Consider the following 17489-nt stretch of genomic DNA (forward strand, 5'->3'; position numbering starts at 1 on the left):
GCAATGCCTCGGATCTTGGAGTCAGTGCAAAACCACGTTAGGTGCAGAAAACTTTCGGAGGGGGGCGTGGGAGAATCAGTACATCAACTGAGAAGCAAAAGATGACTTTCGCCTTCGAGTCGTCTTAGGCGACTGCATAAGGGACCCTGTGAGCTTTATTCGCACTCTATGAGATCCAAACCTTTCAGTAAACACTTCAGTCACCACAGCACATATGTTCCACACTCACTTAAAACGGCATAACATTGTAAAATTGATTTAGAGAACAAGTACAGGCGCCATCCCCAGCAACCCTAAGCAGGCACCCGGTATGCACTCTCACAAGCAATAATTACCCTATGATCTGTGGAGTAGAATGAATCATACTGTATCGCTTTTACACATCCCCGGTTGTGAAATCCCGAAGTGTTACACGTGCATCTGCTAGTGGTTGTCGTTTATCGCAAGGTTCACCGCATCAGCAGAAAGTTCAACAGCGGATCAACGGAAGGTCCAAGTAAGTTTTCGCCTTCACAAGTAAACTTTCGCCTCAGCGCAGATGTTGATCAAGGGCAGAAAAGTAATTGCACTGAACGCAAATATGAATGACATCACGTACTCGGCAGATGTTCACACACTAAATACCAACTATACACAAAGTGAGCAAGCTTCTCTTTTACTTTGAAACGAGCCACATTTTCAGAAGCAAATTCGCAGCTAACTTTAAGAAAAATGGAATTATCTTATTTCAAAAGAACTTTAACATTAGACAGGAATAACAAATTTCGAAACGTCACACAATGCTACGGAAAGCGAGCACATACGAAGAAAAGTTCCAAATTACCGAAGTATATTTTTAAGAGACGGTTTCCCAACACGCAGATTTTGGCGCCGTACGCCAAAAACTGGGCGCGGGCGAGCGTACAGAAATGCGGCCCTGAAAGGTGCACCGGTCACACGCGTGTTTGAACGCGCCGTTTTCCAATAGTGTATGCTCTCTCTATCGTGGGCTTGTCGGTGATCATGCCGTTTCTCATGTAGCGATCAGATCTTTTATCGAGGTCACCTGTAATTTCACGTTGCCACATTTCATTGTTGCCTGGACGTGAACGCATGACCGTCGTTGGCCTGTAGCAACGGAAGTGTTGACTGCTAAGCACGCGGATGAAGGTCCGATTCCCGGCATGGAGGAAGGAAATAGTTAGGAGGGAGCAATGCGCAATGCGATGGAAAGAGAGAAAGAAAGAAGAAGAGAGAACTAGTGCGTCAGCCATCCTTCTTATTCACCAGAGAGGGCAAGCGCTCTTGAATTTTTTTTGTTCATTCTGCTATCCTTTGTTCGCGCCGTTTAATTTCCTTTATCTTTGACAAGATGTACCAAACCAGTCCAAATGATACCTCTGCAAAAATATTTAATGCGAACCTAAGCCCCCCTCCCCGCCCCACCCCTCCTTACTCCGTTGTCGCAAGGAGAACTTTCGGCCAAGTTTATGCGAAAGTGAATTCCACACGGAGGCACAGGCGGCATAGAGGTGTTTCTTCCGCTCGTGGTGTGTCTGGTGGACGACGGAGGGGCAGAGTACGTACAGCCAGCCCCACCACTATCCAGGTGAAGACGCCTTATCGGTAACGAAATGGAACCAACTTATGCTAAGTGATCCCAGCGTGTGACCAACTAGTTACATCTTGGTTATACTGGTCTCTGATGGCATACTCGCGGGCACGGGGGGTCGGGGGCTGGGGGGGGGGGGTTCGACCTCCCCTTATTCACCTAAGTGGGGAGGCGCGAATCATTCTTCATACTTTTACTCATTCGGACATGTCCCGTCATTGTTGAAAGAGCACAATTGTGGCAACTCAGGCTTTTTCTTTTTTTGAAGGTAATGGAGGCCGAAGTCCCCTGATGTTGCGTTTCAAGAACTGTTTACCTCCTAATCTTGACTCGCGGAAAGCCAGGGACCAAAGGCAGGCCATTGCGAGAGCTGCGTTAGCTTAATTTGCATTCTTTTTTTTCATCCATTGTGAAGCCTGTTGTTATTTGGACTCGACCAAAGGGAAGGGGTGGGGGGGCTGCGAAGAAACTGTGCCCCCCTTCCCAATGGAAAACCCTGCTTCACGCCTATGTCTGGTTGATAGGAAGAGGGGCCAGATGGGAGCCTTACTGGTACCAAACAAGGCTCGGCTGGAACCAGTTGGTCCCAGCTGTGGGCCAACTGGAACAACATGGACATTGAATGTTTCCGGTTGAGGCTGAGTGGTACCGCATGGGACTCGACTGGAACCAACTGATCCCATCTGGGGGCTATCTGAGACGACATGGGGACCTCCATGAAGGTGACGCATCTGTCCTGAACGTCCATGTAGGCGACGCGCAGCTACATGAGTCGGCGATTTCGCTTCCCTAACAACATTGCCTAACATGTTCAGCATCGCCACAATTACTCATCGATCAGGCTGCTAGTGTTCACAGCTTCACCAATAATTCTAAACGAAATACAGTCAGCCGCAACATGTTCTGCAGTGTAAAATAGGTGAACAAAGTACACTAGAATATTCTAAATAGGGGCCGGCCGCCATATTCGCTGAAGCTGACTAAAGGTTCGGTACTTCGTCAGTATCGTACGTTCTTTTGAAATGCATGAAGTTCCTGTGTGTGTTGTATATGTTATGCGGTTATCAGTGTATATATCATAATCATCACCCAGCACCTGGAGTGGCATTTCAGGCGATTAGCAAGGCCAACATCTCCAGCTTTACATTAAAACATTTCTCTCTCTCATGAATTTTCATCTATCTTTCCCTTTCTTCCTGCCCTCAGCGTAGGGTAGCAAACCGATGCCAAAATTCTGATTGATTTCCCTGCCTTATTCGCATTTCATTATCTCTCTATCTCTCATGAATAGCAATATCGAAACATTAAGCCGAATTTACTGCATTTTATCGCGCCCCAGAGCATACCACATGCAGGGCGCGATAGCATGTTATCGGGATTGGACGTTGTACGGACCACCACGGCGACGACGACGCCGTCGACAAATTTTCGCTCGGTATGTCCATATAACTGATGTCGAAATAAAACGCCAAGTAATCTTCAAATCAAAAGGCTTGCCACTGACCACTAAGTGTTAACTGCATTCATAGTTGCTTCTGCCTGTAGCGCTACGTATAATTCCTTTCAGTGTGTGATCGACTGTTGTCGCTGCCACGTAATAATGATTGCTTTTCGGTCGCACCAGTGCTCAAGGACTAACAGAGAGCCGACGAAAGCTCATGTAGCAGCTACCGCTGGAATATTCGCACCATGGTACTACTGACACTGATGAACTGTGGTGGCCGTTGAGCGGCAGTAATAATAATTGTTGGGGTTTTACGACCAGAAAACACGATATCATTATGGGGACGCCGTAGCGGAGGGCTCCGGAAATTTCGACCACCCGGAGTTCTTTAACGTGAACCTAAATCGAAGTACACAGCCTCTAACATTTTGCCTCCAGCGAAATGCGGCCGCTGAGGTCACGATTGGATCCCGCGACATTCGGGTCAGCAGTGGAGCACCATAGCCACAGGACCACAGCGGCGGGATGCGCTGAGTGGCAGTGCTGAACAAAAATGTGAGAAAGCGGCATTTATATGTATATGCTTCGACACAGGCACAGGCCACGTGGCAATGCAGGTTCTGCCAATATTTGCGTAAGACAACAAAAAAAAAAAAGTCAAAAGTGAAACGAGTGCCCGTGGAAGGGAATGTTGTTCAGAGCCGTCCCTGGACGGGCACAGCTCTTTTACTCTCGGCGTAAGCAAACATGACGGCGCTTGCTGTGTTTTATCGCGCACGCTTACTCTTTGCAGCGAGCACGCACGTGCCAAAGGGGGCGTCGTTTTCAGTCGATCGACTTGCGGCGTGTACTAGAGCGGCACTTGTATATAGCGTGTACAGCTAGCTGCCGAGTGAGGAAGGATTGGAGGGTGGGCAAGGCTGCATATATGAATGCACAATTCTCGCATTCGTTCCTCCGTTTACTGAGAGCCGTCACTATTGGCAAACAAAATCCGCAAAGAGACTTGTGGGCTGATCGGTACACTGCCTATAGTGAGGTTGAGTAAAGAACTCAATATGACAGAAGACACCAGGACAAAGCGCTACTATAGTCGACTACAACCTTAAAAAAAAAACGAAAAAGAAAAACGTAAGCACCGCTCACATAACCGCGAACGACACCTGTGGAAGACAGTCTTCACCTGTGAAAGGCAGTCGCGCTAGCTGGTTTCCGCTACAGTACAGTCGCCGCAAGAAAAGATTAGCGCAATCGAGTATTGGCAAGCGACTATTGGAGATAGCGCAAACGACTTGTGCTAATCTTTTTCTGCGAGGACTATACCTTTACAGCGGAATTGCGAAGCTTTTCCTTCTTCCGCGTGGCATGAATTGAAAACTATCCTAATCATGAACCGACACGCGAAATTCTTCGTCCTCTTCTCCCTCTTCTGCTTCGCTCTCAGAATGCGTGCGTGGATTTGACCGGCGTGGGATGCAATAACTCTGATGGGCGAGAGAACGATTACAGAGAGAGAGAGAGAGACAAAGAAAGAGAAATACAAATAGAGATAACGAAAGGGAAGAAAGAGAAAAGATAGAAAGACAAAGAAATAGACAGGCAGAGAAAGAGATAGAAAGAAGCAAACACAAAACAGATAGAAAAAAAAGAGAGAGCAAGCATAGCCATGTATACTATAATATAGCAGGGGTGGGAAATGGAAGTGAGGGCGAGGAGGAGATGAGCTGGTAAAGGCATAGCACAGTTTTGTATAGTATAGTATTGCAAAGGGTGGGAAATCGAAGTGGGGGCGACGAGGAGGGAAAGGAGGAAGACAACGCCGCCAGCTCTGCTGCTTTGCGCCACTAGTGGGCAGCTGCCCCATTTTTTCTCACGACTAATGTAAAATACTACGCAGTATACAAGTTAAATGCTCGTCGTTACTGCCTAAAACATTACTTTTGGCATCGAGCAATGTCAGAATCCCTGAAGAAGTTTACCAGGACGCTCAAGTTTCGCACATAAAATACGCAAATTAAGAGTGTGTCTATATGGAAAATGTCAACTGTACACTCTAAGAAAAAAAGAGTCATTTGACTCCTTTCTGAGAGTCCTGACTTGCCACGTATATGACTCTCTTTAAAGAGGCACGTCAACTCTCTTTGGAAATCATTGTACTCTCTTCGAAGAGTCGTATGACGCACAAGAGAGTTAATGCACCTCTTTAAAGAGAGCCATATACGTGGCGAGTCAGTACTCTCCGAAATAAGTCACACATTCTTTTTAAATGCGAAGCGTTTCTTAGCTAACCCTAGGCACTGTGAACGTATCTATCTATCTATCTATCTATCTATCTATCTATCTATCTATCTATCTATCTATCTATCTATCTATCTATCTACCAACGTCTGGGTGCTCCCGTGATCGCCTCCTTGGCTTGGTGTAGACCATAATTGGCATGGGAAGGTAAGCGGATTTGACGAATATGAATGTCTGGTCATGACACGAATAACGTAAAAATCCTGTCGCGTACGTCGTCAAACCCTTTCGTCCAGACATGTGTGGCACATACCCGTTTACCACGGGCCCCGGTAAGCGGGTATGCGTCACAGATGATTGACAGTTTGTATCTAGCCAGGAACGGCGAGAAGGGACATTCACACTTTAAATGCGAGAGCGTTAAGAAAAACCGACATCGGCAGACTCGACCCGACGAATGCAAAGAATGAGAATCAGTATCCCAGCAGGAATCGAACCCAAGCATTCTTCGTGGCAGTCAGGCATTCTGCCACAGAGCCACGCCACGTCTTGAAATTGCTTTGGGAAAAGACCCTATGCAAGGGTAACGTCATTGCAGCGTCAATTTCTTGCAGTGCTTGACATCTAATTTTATAACAAAGCAATAAACATTACATATGTACTCCTATGATGCGGGCTTCATACCGGGTTAACGTCCACTGTGGTTCCACTGTTGGCTCCGCTTTCATAGAAGTCGAATAAACATTACATTTGTATTCTTATGATTCAGCAAGGTATATGAAAGAGTTGCTCGACCCCGCAGGAATACGTTAAATGTTACATATGATACTCGCATCATCGCATCGTAAAGTGAACTAACTTGCGATAACACTGGCGTCTGTGCTCTAAAATGAATGCTGGCGTTACGTCAGACCATAAGTTACGCTTTAAACACCAGTGTAGTCGATGTCCCTGGTAAGGCCACGATGTGCACAAAACTACTACGCTTACAAAAAAACGTCGATCCACCTCGTAACGCTTGGCTGAAAGCCAAAAAGTGCAGCATAGACAACTACTCGCCGACTGCTTCGCATGAAACCGATTCCCACAGGGCGTGGGATCTGCCGAATTTTTTTTCTTAGAGTGCATCGGAAACACTCTAAATGTGCTTGAGGTTACGAAAATCAGCAAACAATATTGGATGGAGGATTTGTGCGAATTCTTTGCGATAGGCACAGTGATAGCCGTGGGTGGATCTGACGTATTGTTATTAGGTTGTAACCGGTTACATCAAAACTTTAATTTCTGCACAGTAAAGGCCCTTACTGCTGTTCCGAGCATGTTGTCGAAGTAACGTTCCTTTTAACGTTACCTTGTGAAATACCCTCATTCACGCGCGAAATGTAACGCTGATACTGCGCGCTTTTGCCAGCTCCCAGAGACTCCAACTGCTGTCATTTTTCTCTGAGTCGCTTGACGTGCTGAACTATAAACAAGTGATAGGGAGTGCGCACACAAGCCTGGGCAAAAGCTTATCGAAATCAATTTCTGGCTGAATAGAACTTGGCAGGTCTTTAGGGCACGTCGCCCTTCAAAATAACCTACTGCCACAGCTGTTTCAAACAACTGTCGCATTTCTTGATGCACTTGGCGCCCAGCCGAGCTGTACGCTACTCTGATGCTATTAGGACGCATTAGAGGATTAAAAGAGCTCTCGCTTCGACATTGTTCGACAAATAGATATTTAGCTCCAAAGAATATTTCTTCGGTACTCGTGTTTCGACACACAGAGCACGTTTAATTGCATTTGTGCACGTAGTTACGTGGGCATACATCCATCTTTTCCTCATAGGAGAAGCTTTTGACTCGCACATTTCGGTTTTCGCATCACTGGTTGTGAAATTGACGTATATACCTATGGCCGGTTACAAACTAAAAATAGATACAAGCTCCGCCCCCAGCACTGCGGCGCGCCTGTCATTCATCTGTGCGAGAGCGTTGAGCTTGATGGTTTTCGTCCTAACCGTAACTACTTTTTCGCTGATGATGTAACTCCGCTATTACGAATTAAAGGTTAGTCGTCCCTTGTTAAAATGTTACGTTTTGCTCAATAGTGAAGTCGTAATTTTTGCTGACAGTCGTCAGGAAGTTGAAGTTTTCGACCGAAAACTAGCGTCACAAACATGTGCCTGCATCATAAAGTCCCCTACTTGAAATACCGGAGACGCTCTTGACATCACGTTAATAAGTCAATTGCTGTCGGATCACACATGTATGCAAATTTTCTGTGGGCCAAGCTCAAATTTATTCTTAGCTTGTAACCGACTATAGACCTTTTCGCTGTTTGTAAACACAGCTCCTGGACGGCTTCCGGTTTTGTGCGCCGGCGTAGCCTAGTAGCATTGGCGGGGATAAAAAGCCTTAGCGACTAGCCAGCACATTTTCAACACTTTTCTCCCTGTGTCTGGCCAAATATTTTAAATAAATATTCTTCTGAGCTGCCCACACAGCAGTACAAGAGTTGGGCCTTCACTTTAAGCGCCTTCCTTTTACCTGAAAGCGAAGAAAGAGTCTTTTCTTATCTTGGCACAACATAAAAAACACGCTTTCTGCTTCGGCGTTAGAGATCTGATAATTGAAGTGACCGGAAGTTTCTTGGTGTGCAACACGTGCTGCTATCGCAATCTTCAAACCGACCGAAAAGGCGAATAAGTATACACCTTGAAAAGTTTTATCACAGTCTGACCTCGGTACCACCTCCTAAGTATATTAAGTATATCTTATAATAGACTTGGTGTCCTAATTCATTCATTCATTCATTCATTCATTCATTCATTCATTCATTCATTCATTCATTCATTCATTCGTGAATGAATTGTCATAGCCAAACAGTCGTGTTCAGGCGGGGAAAGACAGCAGGGATGGCCTACATACGAATGTCATAATGCTGCGTTTCCATTACAAGACATCAACGCCACTAGATAACAGTTACATGGACGTGACCGAAATATGCATCCTCCAGGGAGTGCCCATCACATTCTGTGTGACCACTTCGCCAACAATCTAAGGCTTAAGTTGCTCAAGGAGGAGTTTGCGGCTTCAGCCCGACTGTTTTGATCTGGAGTGACAACCTAAGTGACCGCCAGCCGAGGCCATGATAGTCGAATGAGTAGCCATCATTCCTGTTGAACCATCGCCCCTCCTACCTGTCCTCCGTACAATGATGATTCCGTTCAAGAGTGGACTGTCCGTACCCAGTTAAAGCTGGAAGTTGGGCTAGTTGGGTTTGACTTGAAAAGATATTAGTACTAGCGAAAATAAAACATGGGCGAAGAAACGGTGTAGGTGCGTCCCAGCATGTAATTCAAATCGTATGTTTGGTCGGTGTCGGGACCAGATCCGATGAGACTTGCGACGCTATTCACATACACAGGGAGGCAGATAGGTGCTAAGTTTACCCTCAACTGTACTCACAAAATAGGGAATAGCGCTTTCGAAAGAGATTTCATTGATGACGAAGGCAAAATGTATTTCATGTATTATTACGTCACTCTCTGATATGCTACCAAGAATTAAACAAATATGTTGCAGTTTTCAACCGAGGTTTTTGTCTTCAGTAATAATACTTCGGGACCCCCGCCTGTATACCTGATTTATGCCTCTGTTTTGCGTGTGGATAAGTAAATAAATAAATAAATAAATAAATAAATAAATAAATAAATAAATAAATAAATAAATAAATTCAAACTTCATGTATCATCTCCTTCGAGGTGCTGTCCACTGACTATATGCTCTCCTTTCATTCTGCCCTTTCTATACCATGAGCCAGCCATATAGGCAAAGCGACGACTTTCACAATAGCGCTAGAACAAGCCGGGTGCCGTTTTCTTAGCCCCCCACGGCCGGTCGCGGTTCGCCATTGCTCTCTCTCTTTCCCTCTTCCCGCCTCCCTCTCCTTCTCATACACACACTCACGCAAGCTCGTACGTTTCCGTTTCTCGAAAAAGCATCGCGCGTCCCGTTCACCCACCTCCGGTGTCGCCTCCCAACCTCCTCCCAACCGTAAAGCTCAGCACAAGTGGAGACGCCTCCACTTGTGCATGCGCTTACTGTTGATACTTCTTATTCTTACTTCTCTTCTCCAACTTCTTCTTCCACTTCTTCTTCCACAGTGCCCCATTGAAGCAGGAATAGAAGTCTCCTGACGCTGGCACACAAAGGCACACCTCCGCTATATTGAGAGCCAACTCGAAACGAACAGAAAAAGAAGTGCTTCGCATTTAAAAGAAAGTAAGCAAATACTACGTGGGCAAAGGAAGAAAAGCAAACGATCTCACTCAGCCGACGCATTCATACAAAGGCAGTGACGGCTGCCCCAGGCTCGAGGGGTATAACCCCGTCCGTATGGAATGGGAGCGGAGTGTGCGGGTGCGCTTCGCCTCAGCAGTTGCGTGCAGTGCGGAGAAGTTTCTGCGGGACACGGGTCGGCTCGACGAGAGCGCGAAGGCGGCGCGTTCCGAAGACGGTATCTATCGGTACCGAAAATTGGCGCAAAAATACAATTGTTCACCTTCAATCAGCCGTACCACCTTTGACCGCGAAGTGGTCGAAATATAGCAAAGAAAAAAGGGTGCCGATGGAACGCTGGAGGTGTGCAGTGGTGTAGGCATGTCAGTGCTTTGGGGGGAGGGGGTTTTAACACCCCCCTCTTCGTTGAGTAGGGGGGGTGGTAGCCACCCCCCCTAGTCAACGAAGAGGGGGGCGCAAAATCTGGCACATATATTGACCCCCTTAGTCACCTAAGAGGAGGGAGGGGGCGCAAAATCTGCCTCGTACATTGACTTAGTAGGGGGGGGGGGGTGCTGCGATGAACCTTCGCCCTACCCTCCCCCAGATGGGGAACCCTGCGCACGCCTATGCATGCGCATATATACACGGACACATACAAACACGCAGGAACATGCATAGAGGGTGGCTGAACACCGCCCCCACTCCCCTTTCCCGGAAAGAAGTTTCTGGCTACTTGCCTGGAGGTGCGTCGAGTGCACACGGGAAAGCACATACATTCTGACAAAATGGGTGCCGTTAAAAATGAACGACAAGAATGGAGAATTAGCCTCGCCAATCGCACATGCTTATGTCTGAGTTGCTAGTAGACTGTATACGACTCGCTTGCTTTTGGGACGTTAAAGCCCATATATTATTATTATTATCATTATTAGTACTCGCTCGCGACGGACTGGGCGATGAACGCGTCATTCCATTCCGATCCATGCGTGTTCCAAAGCTTTCGTGTTCGTTCACTCGCCTATCATAACTGCAGGTGTTGCGTTTCTAATGACGTCACGTCCCATACGGTGATTTTCGGGGCAAATGCGATGAAATTGTTTTCCTTTCTTTTCTTTTTTTGCGAGAGCGCAATTTACGAGACAAGGGATATGTTTATCTCCAACTTAAAAATGCAGGAGGAACAAGTGCGCTGCTAGCATTTGCATACGAATTTAGTTTTGCAGCACAGACGAAAAAACAGGGACGACGATAAAAACAAAGACAATATGGTGAATCACCCGTAGAACACCCTGCTAATTTGCACACGAAGCTCTGCAGTGCACAATGCGTGATGCCGGTACACAATAATTAGCAGAAATTGTTTATCAATACACATATTTGCTTGTCGCCTGAAGTACTGCACAGAGCTGATGCGATGTACAGGTCTCAGCAACTGAAGCGGTATAATCGGCCTGCATGACGGCTCGCGCTTTTTTTGAGCCATCAGTTATTACTGGGCTTTCGCCGCGGAGACGAATGTTGTCACAATGCGGGAGCAAGGCGCTCACAGCGAAGCTCTCTTAGTCTACCCTGTGCCGTCGTCATCGTAATCGTAGTAGTATTAGTAGTAGCAGTAGTAGTAGCAGTAGTAATACTAGTAGTAGTAGTAGGCGTCACGCAGGTCACGTGACCAGAGGAGAAGTTAATAAAGAAAAAATAAAACGAAATGATGATGATGATCATGCCAGAAACTATGATGATGATGATGAAATACCGGGAAAGCAATTCGCACTTTCATTAATTACACTCATCAGAGACTTACAATAGCTGCAGTAAACGACTCGCTCGCTTACGGCTTTGCTCTCCGACGGTTATCACGGCGTGGTACTGGTTCAAATATTTCTTTCATGAGATACGACAATGCCAAACACTAGATACCAGATACAGTAATACCATGCCAGATACCATCGGCATCTACGGCGCTCAGCGGTGGCGCAAGAAAGCGCCAGACGCCAAGCGGGCCGACTATTGCGCTTCAGTTGCCGAGCACCGTTACTGTCAGTTGAACAGTCCCCGGCTGTCTGCGGTGTTCTGGCGGCTGCAATATCGAAAAACAGGACGTCAACGTCACAGCGACGGCTCGGTATGAGACAGGCTGCGGAGGCTGTATGCTCACTGCGTTGGCGTCTCCCTCTCCCGTCCCCCCTCTCCTTTCCGAGTTCATCCACAAGGTTGCCCAGCAGATCGTACCTTTGCCCTCCCTCTCTCGCCCCCTCATCCTTCTACACTATCTCACGATATACGCTCACCGAAATACATACACACCGACGACTTTTCGCCAGGTGCAAGAAGAGCATAAAACACCGTGCGCGTGGGCAAAGCGAGACCGCGGCCGGCCGGTTACGCTTTCGTCGAGCAACGAGAGACAAACACAACGCCCGGTGGTCTGGTTTCTTCAAAAGCGCCGCCGAAAGCAGCTGTTACACCGTGGGGATGCGCACTGCCCCTGTTTGCTTCAGCGGTGTTTCGTTTCTGCGTGCTATCTTTTTTTTTTAGGTAAAACATTCATATGTCTAATATGATGTGCTCCTCGTGTACTCCGAACGAGTAACTGGTTACTAGTTACAGTAGCTGCACCAAAACGCATGCGTGCGCAACAGCTAAATTAGCAAGCGAAAACAAATATCGCATCAACAATAAAAACCACAACAAAAAAATCACAGCATATCCACGTGGTGAATGATGATGAGTGGGGCGAAGCGAACTCGCGCTTCAGCACGGCGATGGCATTGGCGCGAGCGTGGTCCTTCTTGATGGAAGATATTGTGGCTAGATTGTTTGAGAACCACAACCTGTTGCACACACCGCAGCTATGGCCGAAACTGTTATCAAGGAAGTCCCGCTGGAAGCGCGCGTCGGCGCCTTCGGGCAGAGCCCGCCTCATGCGGTTTGCAGCCACTTCACATGCTCGCACAGCCTCGGGCTCTGCCTGCCTGTGCGCGCGCTTTCTCGCCGCTTCACGGTCCTTCACATTTTGAAGATCCGATTCGCGGCGCAGCCGTGCAGCTTCGGCCTCGCGGGCTCGAACGGCGGGGTCTTCGCGCCGCAGCCGTGCAGCTTGTCGAGCAGCTTCGGCCTCGCGGGCTCGAACGGCGGGGTATTCTCGCCGCAGCCGTGCAGCTTGTCGAGCAGCTTCGGCCTCGCGGGCTCGAACGGCGGGGTCTTCTCGCCGCAGCCGTGCAGCTTGGGCTTTGCGGCGTCGACGTGCAGCTTCGGTCTCGCGGGCTCTCACCTCAGGATTCTGTCTGCGAGCGCGCGCTGCCGCCGCCTTCCGTGCCCTCCGTTCTGCAGCCTTGTCTTCCATCTGGCGACTCCGAGCTAAAGAGAAAGCGTGCTAAGAGGGAGCCTCATGGCGCGTTACTTCTGAAATGTTGTCTTCGGGTGTCGTTGAAAACACGAGACGTAGTAAAGAAGAAAGAACGCCACACAGGAGAACACGCAAACGAGAGTGTCACTCGTCAACGTCGTCTTCTTCTTCTACTGCATACCAGAACGCGCGCTTCTCACGAGCTAGAGGTGGCTACTACAACGCTACAAACAAACGGAGGATGGACAGACCCACGGCATAAGGAGCTTCGCCCCTAAAACCAAACAACTTTCGCGAATGAGGGTCACAAAACTGTGGTGAAGAAACAGGTCATGCCAGGCGGGCACGTTGCAGCCGCTGATCTACTCCCAGCGCTAAAGACTTATCCAAGTATGCCACTTAACTGTTTATTAAGTTAATAGACGGCTGACTCACACGCGTAGAAGTATTTCTGTAGATACTAAAAGCTTCAGCAATTTCCCTCCTTATCTTGTTTAGGAGCCGGAAAATAAAATCTAATATCTGACTTGTTTCCTCCAAACATTTCGCTATCGTGTGTATTCTTTCTTTTTTATTCTCGAGTCACGCTGAACGCTCGCGAAAGGAAATAAAATAGCTGCATGACTTCGCCTTTTCGAATGCATCGACTGGAGTGCATGACCATTTTCCAGCTCAGCTCTTTCGCGGCTCAAATCGCGTGCGCTATTGGCGCGTCGCTATTGAGTAACTCTAAATAGAGACCGGTAAGGCCCTGAGGCAAGTTCGATGGAGCATCTTTTTTTAATGGACGAAAAGAAAAACAGATCTGTGCAACGTTACGCGTCTTTCTGGCAACTCGGCCTTAGCTGAATGCGAACGTAGCTCGAGGCGATCAATGCGTGAAAGAGCCCGGCCGCACTCTATGCAAAATGGCCAAGGTTTTCTCTAATTCGCTTCCGCTGCTGCTCGGCATTTCCGTTTACTCTCCTCAGCGGATTCTTTTTCTTTATATCTTTTTTTTTATTTCTTCGTTATTTCGCGAAGCCAGCCAGTGCTGTAAGCATAGGTGGAAAAAACAAATTAAGGCAGATTTGCACCAGTGTTGCCAAGCCTGAAGGAAGTGAGGAGCGGGGCAGCCTTCTTTGCTTCTCTTCGGTTTTCTCTTTCTTTTTCTCTTTTCCAGTTTTTTTCTGTTTTCCTTTCTCCATTTATTTCTACATTTCTTCCTAATTTTCTCCCCCTCTCAATTTCACGCATGCTTCATCTCTTTTTATTTTTCTATTTTTATACGTGGTTTTGCCTGCGTTAAGCCAAGCGACGACAGCATACGTATGACAGCCCGGGCCCCTAAAGTCTCTGCACTTGATGTCATGCTCAAGGCTCTCGAAGAGCAAGAGGAAGAAGACTTCTTGGCTCGAGCGCGCGCTCAAATATGCTACAGATGGCTATGTTGCCAGCGTTACGCCAAGCTACATGAGACGACGACAGCACACGATCGCCCCGGGTCCCTAAGGTGCTCCGCACTTGAAATGTGCAGCTCACTCCGACTTACTCCAGAAATATATTAAGGCGCACGCCTTATATGCCTCATCAAAAGTGAAAATTGGCCATCGGCGGCCCGCGGCCTCGGCGTCAACACGCCACCGACGACATCACCTTATGACGTCATCATGGCATCACAGAACGCCAAATTTTGTGACGTCTTCATGACGTCACTATAATTCCTCTTGTGACGTCACACAATGACGTCATCAGATGCCACCGTCACGCGCTCAAAGGAGGCCAGATCATGGAGGCAATGCAAAGCCAGGTGAGATGCAGAAAGTTTTCGGAGAGCGGCGGGGGAGGATGAATACATTGCCTGAGAAGAAAATAGTGTGACAGCTTCGCACTATTGGTGCCAAGCCAGAAGCAAGAGCGCAGCTGGTTTGTTTCTCTCTATTTTTTTAGGGGCGAAGCTCCTCTTAGTCTAACCTTGTCACGTCTCCCTTGTCCGGCGTAACCACCTTTGCAAACTGCCCACTACTTCGTCTTTGCAAACATCCCATTACGACCCACCACGGATCCATCACTTCACCGATCATAAAGCCGTTATAATGAAGGGGGAACGGAAGCCACGTCTAGCTACCACTTACGATTAATAAAATTTATTGTATAAATATATGCAGTGTTTGTCACATCTTTGATGATGTACTGGGCTATCGCTTTGATTACTGCTGGGCGAAACCACTGAAGATTTCACGGTGTAACCATGATTGCTTCAGAAGCTTCGCCCAAGCTCTTCATCATTCACCCGTGGATATGCTGCGAATATTTTTTTTTCTTTCTGTCTTCTCGCCGTTTCTTGTATCTCTTCTGTGCCTGTTTCTTTCTATTTCTTTGTCTCTCTCTCTGCTTCTTTCTTTGTTTCTCTTTCTATTTCTCTGTTTCTTTCTCTTTCTGTCGTACTCTGTTTCTTCTATCTTTTTCCTGTCTGTTTCTTTTTATCTCTTTCCCACTCCATGCTTTTCTGTCTCTTTATCTCTTTATGTCTTTATTCACTTTATTTCTCTTTATTTTTATTTTCCCATTTTTTATGGCTTTATTTCTCTCTCTCTTTCTTTCTCTCCAATTTCTATCAATTTTTCTCTCTCTCTCTCTTTTTCACGTATTCTTTTTGTTCGACACTCGCACGTCCTGTACACGGTAGTGGGGCTTGCCCAATTCATGTGGCGCATACCAACCTTAAGGTTTTTTTACGACGAAGCACAAGTTACCGATAGCCTAATCAGCTTCGCTATTAAAAGGAGATGACTTTCGCCTTCGAGTCGTCTTAGGCGAAAGCAAGAGGGACCCTGCGAGGTTTCTCTCTCTCTCTCTCTCTCTCTCTCTCTCTATATATATATATATATATATATATAATATATATATATATATATGCATTTAGGGCTCCCTCGAACTCGGGCTCGCCAACGTTTTCCTCAACCGGACTCACTCGGACTCCATCTCACCAAAATATTACTCACCCGGACTCACTCAGATCCAGCCGTGAGTCTGAGTCTGAGTGAGTCGACTCATGAGTAAGCTTGCCAAGCTACAGTTAGAAGAACATTGTAAGGTGTAGGAAAGAAGATGGCTTTTAAGGGCCCGTTTTTCTTTGTTACTTTTCGTCCACTTTACTTTCTTCACATTTATATCCCAATTATTATAAATAACATCTCCTATACTTTCCTTGGCAATATTGTCTGCTAGTTCTCATTAATATTGTAGGCTGTACACTCTCAGCCAGGGGGCGCAGTTGGTCTCGCGAATAACCTCCATGCAAAAGCATGCGATGTTTGCTGGCTATAGCACTTCCTTCGTGTATAGTACTGTGAACGAGTACTGTACTGTACACAACCGAAATGCCACGAATCAGAATAACGCACCACGCGTTGTGCATCATCTCCCTTACTGCCATTATCCTCGCGATCTTTGGTCGTTTTATTCGTTGTTGATACAAGGCTGGCTATTTGGTTTGTTGTGCGGTTGATTAACTTGCTGGCTGGCTCATCAGTAGGTCGATCTGTAGTCGGTTACAACTTAAAAAAAAATGTCACCTCTGCCCACGATCCTTGCTGTCACTCCCACGGAAAATATGCATAAATGCTGTGTGTTTAGAAAAATATATTCTATTACAGGGGATTAAGAGAGAGAGAGAGGTTAAGGTAAATGCAGAGAGGTTAAGTAGAAGAAAGTTTTTCGGTTTGCTACCCTGCACTGGGGAAAGGGGGACGAATGCGCTGCTGAAGTTTCTGTGCTCAACCGACCTCGCTAAACGACTATTACACTCCGGTACTTGAGTGTGTGCGTTTTAGATGCGAAGCATCTTTTAGCGGAGCTCAAACCGGTGGTGGTGTGCGGCGTGACCACGCTTACTGCGCATAGGCCAACCCTCTCCACATATCTCCTCTCTACACACCTCCTCCCCCCTCCACTTCCCCCTCTGAAACGCGGGCTCGACATGCCGAAACGCTGCTTCGCATCGCCCCTCTGCTGCGCAACGCCACGATGATCACCAGCGCATGCGCGTCCCCTCCCCCTCTCTCTCCTCTCCTATGCTCCCCCCTTCGCGCGCCTGACGACCGCGTTCCCTGCTCGCCCTGTGAGAATAGACCGATCTCACCAGGTGATCTGCGCATGCGCGAGTTTCCGACAGCGGCACTGCCGCCATCTTAGTTGGAGTACTCCGAGCGCTGCTGGTGCGGCTGCTTGTTGCGTGCTTCAGGTATATTGTCGTTTGGCATGAATCCTCGGCACAGAAGACAATTGAACGCTGTGTTAAACTGTGTCCGGACCTCTCATGTATGTTATTTTACTTCAGGTTACGCTGCATGTCCTAGCTTTAAGAGAAAAAAAAAGAACAGTAGACAACGTTTACCTATGTGACCAGGTCGGTTTCGCCGTGTTGATGGGCGCGCGTCGCTTCGCTGAATAAGTATTAGTTAAAAAAAATAAAGACGAGAAATCATGTTCCTGTCGTCATGAGCGCAAAAATCTTTAGTGAACGTCAGCAGCGAGCGATAAAATTTACAGTGCGGAAAATAACTTGGCCAAACGTAGAGCTCTCCGCGACTACGAAGACGGGAAAAAAACTAACCGAT

This window comes from Rhipicephalus sanguineus, chromosome 11, assembly GCF_013339695.2.
Source record: "Rhipicephalus sanguineus isolate Rsan-2018 chromosome 11, BIME_Rsan_1.4, whole genome shotgun sequence".
NCBI classification, from domain to species: Eukaryota; Metazoa; Arthropoda; class Arachnida; order Ixodida; family Ixodidae; genus Rhipicephalus; species Rhipicephalus sanguineus.